The 4,992-nt window shown below is 45.9% G+C and overlaps 1 long non-coding RNA gene across 1 annotated transcript; it reads right to left on the bottom strand.

Moving 5' to 3' along the window:
* Window positions 1-1,755: 1,755 nt before the first annotated feature.
* LOC148223061 (uncharacterized) lies at window positions 1,756-3,702 on the bottom strand. Its single transcript, XR_015805035.1, has 2 exons — window positions 3,453-3,702; window positions 1,756-3,325 (listed from the first exon to the last, which is right to left on the bottom strand). It is a non-coding gene; the product is annotated as an uncharacterized LOC148223061 (long non-coding RNA).
* Between the last annotated feature and the right edge of the window lie 1,290 nt (window positions 3,703-4,992).

Genomic DNA, 4,992 nt, shown 5'->3' with positions numbered 1-4,992 from the left:
CAAATGTTTCCTTTTCATTTATCTGCTTTATTAGACAGGAAAAATTGGTCTCTGGACCTTACCAAAACACATACCTTAAATCAACCCAAGCAGCTAAGGACATTAGGCCAGTGAGCTCAACACATCTTTTGCTTTCATGCCTGACCTGGAAGCTAAATTAATAAACAGATTTCTGCCTTGTCTGGCCAGTCAGGTGTGGCAGCAGACAAGAAAGCATGGTGCAGGTTTGTCCTTCAGAGCTGGGCAGTGAACTGGGGCTGCAGGAGGGTGCAGGGCAGGTCAGTGTCCCGATCTCTGCACGGCTGCACTCGGGAGCAGCCGGGAGGAATTGCTCAGATGAGCTCTGAGGCCGTGGGAGCTGGTTGAACTGCAGTCCAGCGTGGTGGAAATTCAGGACTAATGACTTCATCCTGACCTATGAGTAAACCTGTGGCCTTTGTGGTGGGGAGCTGAGTCAGTGCACAGCAGAGCAGCCCTCACCAGCCCACTGCAACACATAGCCCAGGAGCCAGCAGGATCCTGGGCTGTGAAAACCAGGAGCAGCTTCAGCTGCTGACCCAATCCTCTGCCAAAGGCTGCTCTTATAGACATCTAAGGGTGGAGATGAACGGTGCTAAAGTGGTATTTGGGGGAGCTTTTGTGTGGTACCCCCTCCTCCTGCCTGTTCACAGGAGCCAGCACTCCCTTGGTTGGTTCCCTGGGGAAAATGACACATAAAGGGCTCTCCTTTCACCCCAAAAAATGACAGGGGAGGTTCAAGAGGTCAATGGGCCACAGATGTCCTTCTTCTGAAGAGAAATAAGGAAGTTGCTACTTCCTATTGCTTGATTCAGAATTTAGGGGAAATGAAATTAGCATTAGTCATTGGCCAGGTTGCCTGGGGCCCTGAGCAAGCTGATCTCGTGGGTGGCATCCCTGTCCATGGCAGGGGGTAGGAGCTAGATGATCTTTAAGGTCCTTTCTGACCCAAACCATTCCATGATCCTATGACTGCACCTTTCAGGAATGCTCCAAACCCCCATACACTGGCCTAGCCTAAAACAAGCCCATGGGTTTGTCTTGGCAGTGAAATAGAAGGGATGGAAGGTTTTAAAGGCTTGCCATTTCCTCCCCAAACAAACAGACTCACTCCAAAATTCATGGAAGAGTTGGGGGAGCTTGGAGATAGGCAACAATGTAGATCCCACTCATTCTCTGGCAATTTCCACTCCCACAGGTGTATGGAAATGTAGATTTTTCTGCCAGGAATTGATTTCCTTCCCCATCTCTCCCTGGTCCCACTTGTCTCTGAGTTGATTGCGCATTTAGGGTCAGCCCCTCATCCATCAGGGAGCCTTTTCCAGGCTCTCCAAGAGCACCCCTGCTCCTGTCACAAGGAGGGCTGTGCTGGGAAAAACAGCCCAGTGCCAAAAACGGATTAGTGCAACCACTTATGCCCCGGATTAAAAATAATCAGTCTCATCAGGAGGCTCAGTTTAATTGCTAGGATTATGCCAGCAGTGGAGAGGAAAGCTAACCAGAGATGGGTCTGGAGAAACACATTCCCTCGACTTCCCTCCCAAACTGGAGGAGAAAACTGGCCCATGATTCAGTTTTGCCTCTGATTCCACATAATGACTACATCCTGCAAAGATAATTGGTGTTATGACCATTTGTGCTGGCAGCTGTACTCCAGTACTTTTTAAAATCATTATCTGTTAAGACATTTGCAAATATACAGTGAGCCTTGCAATGCCTCATTAAAGCACTGAGGAAGACAGTCATAAATTTTATTGCCTCAGCATTACATGTTGGAGTCATAACAGTGCAGATTTGTTCTGAATGTATAAATTCCCTTATCGCTTCAGCAAAATCTCTTGCTTTTCTGCTTTGGAGGAGGGCATAAAAATGAAAAATGTCATCAGCATTCAAACAGAGAAGTCTGACTGGCTCCATTTTTTTTCATTTAAGGAAAATGCTTTCTCTAGCCACACAGAGAATGTATTTTAGAATGTAACCATACTAAAACATCAGACAAATTCTATTCCTGCAACAATTTTATGCAATAGATTTATCTATGTTGTTTCACTTCTGGCTCACTGTTTCTCCTGATACACATTAACTTTTATTTTAGGGTTTCTATCTAAGCTTATTGAGGTCAGTGAAAAGATTATCACTGGTTTCTTTCACTTTTGCATCAAACCCTTGATCAGAACATCTCAATTTTTATTAGGAGAGAATAGAATAAATTTGCTAGTGGTTTAGAAAAATTATTTTGCCATCGGGTTAGAAAAATTGGGTGTTATTAAATGGAGCTGAAACAGAGAAATTCATGTGATATCATCCTTTATTCTAGGGACAGGCCTCCAATCTGGCTCCAAGAATTTGCTGTTTGCTGTAGTAAATTTGTACATATAAAAAAGGAACTTTAGTGAGAGTTTAGTGCTGTGAGCTCTGCAGAAGTTTAATAGTGTTTAATAGTGTTTAATAGTGTTAGTAATCCCATCAAGTGAGTCACCTGTGTCTTATTCCACATGAACCTGGTGGATAAATGAGCACAGATAAATATTATTTATCCTGATGCAAACCCCATGGGCTGGGATCAGCTTCTCACTGTTCCTCCTGCTCTTCCTCTGCAGGATTTTGGATGTGGGCAGGGACTTTTCAGGGTGTGTTTTCTCCCTCGTTGTGTAGCTGTGTGTTTGCATGCATATCCAGGGAAAATAAATCCCTTTTGTGTGGCTCCTCAGAAGGAGTTAATCTGTTTAGGATGGAGCCATCTATCCTGTGAGACCTGAGACAGCTGCATTAATTGACAGGGGTGCTGGAACATCCACAATGGACTTTCACTGCCACACTGACACGGGGAAGGAGACACAGAGCAGGGACAATAAGGTGACAGCATCAATATAAAGCCAGCTTTACCATCATCGTCCCCAGTGATTTAATTCAAGGCTATGAGATCATTCACTTTGAGTTAATGCAGAAATACAGCCTGTGCTTGAAGGTCTGAGCATTTCCAGAGAGATAAAAATACCACTCACTCACAAATTGTTCAAAGCCTTCACTTGCTTTTTGGAGGTGGATTGGCACGAAGCAATCTTTTAATGCTGCTCTGCAGGAGAAGGGAATTCCTGCCCTGGACTGTGAAATGGAGCTGGGACAGCATCCACTGGGATGGAGGGAGCAGGAAAGCGACACCTCAATATCCCTCTGCTTCCAAAAAATATTTATGTGTCCCCAGATGATGGAGCCAAACTTTGGGCTGGTCCATAGCCATTGGATCCCTGACATGGCCCAGCAGCTGATCCCTCCACAGCCTCTTCCATCCTCCTGCAGCTCCTTGCTACCCTTGTTGAGAAGAGTTTTAAAAGGACAGAAATAAAGCAAACACATTTAGGGTTTGTCATTTCACAGGCAAGACAAAAATCTATAAAAAGAAAACTAAACAAGGAATCATAGGAAAATCTTACCAATAAATGAGAGGCCCCAGAGTGTTTTGATTGCCGAAATTGTCCAGAGGCGTTGCCAGATTTTTTTCCCAGCATGCTGGAAAAACTCTTCCCTGGGATAGATCTGCTTTGTCAAGAGTTGGGAGAATTGGTCTGGCCTTGCTGAAGCTGAGGGTGGAGTTGGGAATGAAGCCTGGCTCTTCTTTGAACTGGATTGCAGAGACGGGAGCACCTCTGCCATGGTTTAGGAACTGCCACAAACATTTAAGCTTCAGACTTCCCCCCCCCCGCCTTTTTCCAAGCTTTAGGATTCTTCCTTCCCCTCTTGGACTGTCTCATCATTTTGGGAGCTTGACCTCTGAGCAATGCTGGCAGCTGTGCATGCCAGCATTGACATCCCAGCCCTGTGCAGCTGCACAGCCCCCAGACCTCCGTGGGCAGGAGGTCACAACACCTCTGGAAAAAAAATTAAACGGAGAACTCACGATTGGCCTATCCCACACCTTCAGCCTGAAAATCTGAATGTACTTCAGAACACAACAGGCACCTTTCTAAGGGCTGGCACTGCTACCTCTCACTCAGAGTGGGCAGACTAAGAGGGACAAAGGCTTGGTTTAGTTCTCCAGAATCCCGGTCAGCTTCCTAAAACACACCAAGGCAAGGGAGCTGGCTCAGGCTGATTCCTGTCTGGACCAAGAAGTCATTCAAATCCCAGTCAGATCCTCGTTCTTGCCTGGTGTAGGATGTTGTACAGCTGTGTGCTTGGTGAGGGGACAGCCCAGCCCTTGGTGAGCTTCAAAGAACAGTCCAATGTGTTCTCACTGAATCGCCTCCAGGGCTGTAAGGAGAGGATTCAGCATCTACAGGAAATAATTTTAGGATTAAACACAGGAAAGGACTTTCTACCCAATTTTTTTCCCCACTTGGAAATTAATACATTGTCCCTGGTTGCATAGTTAAGGGATATTGATGAAAGAGAGACTGATCTTTATCAGATCCCAAACATCTCTGGTGCAACACCTTTATTTCTTTTAAGCTATCCCACAAGAACATGAGGGTACAGGACAGCAGAGCAAACTGCAGCATGACATTACCAAACTGGATAATTTCACCAGCACCCAGTGCTGATATTAGACTTTTCATTACATTCCCTATTGCAGCAGCACATTTTAGTGCCTCCTTTTCAACTCAGCCAGAGACTGCTGTAGGAATTCCTGTGCATTCTCCTTCAGCCTCAGTGCACTCAGAGCATAAGAAGCTGCCCCAAGGAGAAACCATGTGAGCTCTGTCCTCAGCCCAGCTGATGTGCAGCTCCACGTGTGACAACAGGCAGATGGACAAGGCTGTGGCACTGCTGTGACGTGACCTCCCCTGAACTTTATGCTGGTGGGAACCAAGCAGCTCCAAATGTTTTTTCCAAATTGACCCTCCTGCCCAGAAAAGCCAAAGGAAAATTTAATTTAGGGTTAAGCAGTGAGGTCAGATGTTCTCATTGCAATGTGCAGGACTGAAAAGGAGCCTGGGCTTCTCAAGGTTCAAACCTGGGCTGCTGCAATGTAGG

Source organism: Sturnus vulgaris, chromosome 8 (assembly GCF_052056855.1).
Source record: "Sturnus vulgaris isolate bStuVul1 chromosome 8, bStuVul1.hap1, whole genome shotgun sequence".
In the NCBI taxonomy this organism is placed as follows: Eukaryota; Metazoa; Chordata; class Aves; order Passeriformes; family Sturnidae; genus Sturnus; species Sturnus vulgaris.
Note: the sequence above shows the minus strand (reverse complement) of the source record. Positions and strands in the feature narration are given on the sequence as shown.